The sequence below is a fragment of the Danio rerio genome, chromosome 21 (assembly GCF_052040795.2).
Source record: "Danio rerio strain M-AB ecotype USA chromosome 21, GRCz13ab, whole genome shotgun sequence".
NCBI lineage: Eukaryota > Metazoa > Chordata > Actinopteri > Cypriniformes > Danionidae > Danio > Danio rerio.
In genome coordinates this window covers 8328579-8332420 of record NC_141041.1, presented here as the reverse complement: position 1 = coordinate 8332420, position 3842 = coordinate 8328579, and the positions used below count along the sequence as shown (strand labels likewise).

General features: G+C 42.8%; 2 non-coding genes across 2 annotated transcripts; both read right to left on the bottom strand.

The window, feature by feature from the left end:
• Positions 1–260: 260 nt before the first annotated feature.
• On the bottom strand, positions 261–398 carry LOC137488886 (small nucleolar RNA SNORA17). Its single transcript, XR_015520956.1, has one exon. It is a non-coding gene; the product is annotated as a small nucleolar RNA SNORA17 (small nucleolar RNA).
• Positions 399–3344: 2946 nt separating this feature from the next.
• On the bottom strand, positions 3345–3474 carry LOC137488887 (small nucleolar RNA SNORA17). Its single transcript, XR_015520957.1, has one exon. It is a non-coding gene; the product is annotated as a small nucleolar RNA SNORA17 (small nucleolar RNA).
• Positions 3475–3842: the final 368 nt, after the last annotated feature.

Below are 3842 nucleotides of genomic sequence, written 5' to 3'. Positions count from 1 at the left end.
TATGAAATGGACCGATTTCGATATCATTTTATTTCAATTTAAGTAAATTGTTCAAAGTATGAAAATGAACAGGATTATAAGTAGTGTTACAGGTGCATCTATAGTCTCGTTTATACATCTATTCTCTTATATTCAAAATCTTAGTTTGTATCTTCAAGGCTCAGGATGCTTCAATTTCTGTTTTTAGTCCAGAACAAATTAACTAAGAAAGGATGTGAACAGGATTCTCATTATATCACTGAATCCTGATCTGTTTCTGGTTTGTAGGGGCTGTCATTCATTCTTTGCACTGTGGAATTATGGGTACAAAGTGTAGTTTCTAGCGCCCTGCTGCTCTGTGCTGCCTCATGACACAGACACAGCACGCTCAGCTGTGCTGCAACGCCTCGAGGAGCAAAAACTACTGTGTGTGTGTGTGTGTTTACTGGAGGAGGAAAACTTACTAGTCCAGCTTGCAGTCAGGCAATCTGTTCAGGGTTGGACTGGCTTAAAGGGTCAGTTCACCCAAAACTTCAAATTGCGTCATCATTTACTCTTCGTCTTTCTGTTCAAAGTCTAGTTGTGTTTTTCTTCCAGTGAACACAAGATATTTTGAAAAATGCTGGAAACCTGCAAGCACAAAAGAAGATATTTTGATTTAAACAGGCAACCAGCCAAAAACTGGATCTCTGCTTCATTTGAGTCTGTCTCTGTGCTGTTTATCTGACACATGGTGCAGTAGAAGCAGACGCTGCATGTCGGAATGGCGAGTGGGGAGAAGCAGCTCTTTTGCATTTAAAGGCACAGACTACAAAAACAGCTAGTTTCCTCTGACCCCAATGTTGACATTTTCAGCAGGATATATTAAATGATCTGATGGGTATTTTGAGCTGAAACTTTACAGACATATTCGAGAGCAGGGGTGGGCAAACTTGGTCCTGGATTGCCGATGTCCTGCACAGTTTAGCTCCAACACTAATCAAACACACCTGAACAAGCTAATCAGTCGCTGTGTCCGAAACCGCCTACTACTCAGTAGGTACTGCATTTGAATGTAAACGTACTACTCGGCTGTTAGAAAAGTACGTTCTATACAGTATGAATGTGTAAAGTATGAATGGAATTCGGACGTACTACATCCGCCATTTTGTCATTGTCACGTGACCTACCTGCGTCACTTGCGTCGCCTCACTTCCATTCATGAATTCTCTCGCGGGGCATTATGGGATAGCGCAGCATGCATGGGATGCGCACTTCAGAATCTCGCCGGAAGTAGTAAGTCATTCGGGTACTTCTCGCATACTAATTTTCGAATTCTATGAATTCGGACATACTACTCGGCTCGCATACTGATTTTACATACTATATAGTATGGAAGTATGCAGTTTCGGACGCAGCGAGAGTCTTCAGGATCACTAGAAATCTATAAGCAGATGTGTTTGATTAGAGTTGGAGCTAAACTGTGCAGGACACCGGCCCTCCAGGACAGAGTTTGTCCACCCCTGTTCTAGAGACAACTAAGAATTATTTTACATCTCAAACAATAGGGGCCAATTAGGAGCCCATTAAGGTAGCATTACAAAAATGAAACATCCTCTCTCCACCGCATCCCTCCAAGCTCTTCAGGTACGTTGCGTAAAACTCCCCCTTCGCTCTTCAGATGTGTCTTGCGCACATGCCCCAACGCTCTTCAGAGATGTCGTGCGCATCCTCAAACCCACCTATTCCCCCCCTTCCTACTCAGCTACGTCACACGCACCCTCCCAAACCTCGGGCAAATCATTTCTGTCTCCCCCGGAAATTACTTTTCCTAACTTGGGATGTCCGTAAACACAAAACAAAAGTATCCATCTGAAGCTCCTTCACAGGACTCAACACTTGTAAGCAATCGCTCCATCGGGCTTACGGCTCTCTGCACCGCCCACACTTGTCACCACCACCAAACCGACCAATCTCAGAGCTTCGGCTACACATTGTTCCGACGTGTAGTTACATTTTTAGAGAGGTGTGCATCAGCGTCAGCCATGGCGAGTGCTATGCAACCACGTGAAGGCTGTGCCGGAGCATATGCGTGCGCTTGACACAGACGTATAAATCAGCCTCGAGTCTCTATTTCAGAGGTTGCAACAGCGAAGTGAACCACCAACTATTCCAGCATATGTTTTACGCAGCGGATGCCCTTCCAGTTGCAACTCAGTATTGGGAAACACCCTTACACTTTCATTCACACTCATACACTACAGACAATTTAGTTAATCCAATTCACCTATAGCGCATGTCTTTGGACTGTGGGGGAAACTGAAGCACCCGGAGAAAACCCACACACCAACATGGGGAGAACATGCAAACTCCACACAGAAATGACAACTGGTCCAGCTGGGACCTTAAGCAGCGACCTTCTTGCTATAAGGCAACATTACTACTAACCACTGAGCCATCATGCCACCTATATCATATTATATATCTTTTTGTTTTGAATGCCATGTCAGCAACAAAGGATATTTTCATGACAAAAACATTTCATAAATAAACATACAATTAAAAAAACAAACAAATGAATGCATAAATTGGATAACATTTTAATACAGTAATACATGATAAACCTTCTCACATTTTTCCTGGTGACACTTTGCTGAATATCTCCTTAAGCGGGTTCATTTCATGTAGTCTTGTGCAATCATTAAAAGCAGGACTGTCCAGGAGAACGCATTTTACTGTAAGAATAATTGTGCAGAACAAATCTTGTAGGTCCAATATGACATCTGGTAGCAAAAAACTTCAAATCTAATCCTAAAATATATTAAAAATCTAATTTGGAAAGGGTTTATTAACAGTGTTTCCCAACCCTGTTCCTGGAGGCACACCAACAGTACATATTTTGGATGTCTCCCTTATCTAACCCATTCATTTGAAGTTTTGGAGTCACTTCTAATGTCCTGATGAGTTGATTCAGGTGTGTTTGATTAGGGAGGGGTTGAAAATATATTGACCTTATTCTAAAATGCGGAAGTGCACCTGTTTTCGCGATTGTTTTAGAACTTCTGATTCAGTCGCCTTTGGGAGAAATGACTAGGAATAATACACGGCAGAAAACGGTCAAACTAGTTGCTCTACAAACAAAAGTTTGCATGACTATACAGACCAAGTAGAATAATATAAGAAAAAAATATCAGTTTGCCACATCAAACAGTGTAACGAGCAGTATTTAATGTCTAAAAATGAATGGAAGTGAATGAAGAATATTCGCCTGCGAAGAATAAGGTAAATACTGTCGATGTGCCTTCAGGAACAGAATTGGGAAACACTATTAAAAGACTGACATCAGGACACACAGACACACACACACACACATAGGTCTGGGTTTGAATATTCGGCCTCGTTCCAAGCCCCTAGTCCACAGAGCAGGACAGCAGGGTCGATCACAAGCCAGTTTCTTTCTGCCCACTTTTGGCACAACAGTGGCATCGAGGCCAGAGTTACGTCTCACAGGGCAAAACCAAGAGAAAATCACACAACTTCACAACACTTATGGGCAGCTTAAATGACTATTATTGGTGGCTCAGTGGTTAGTGGCTAGAAGCAAGAAGGTCACTGGTCCGAGTCCCAGCTGGGTCAGTTGGCATTTCTGTGTGGAGTTTGCATGTTCTCCCCGTGTTCGTGTGGGTTTCCTCCAGGTGCTCCAGTTTACCCCACAGTCCAAAGAAATACGCTATAAGTTGCTATAACGCTATAATACGCTATAAGCTGTAGTGTATGTTTGTGAAAGCAAGAGTGTATGGGTGTTTTCCAGTACTGGGCTGCAACCGCTGCATTAAACGTGCTGAATAAAATTGCGGTTCATTCCACTGTAGCGACCCCTGATA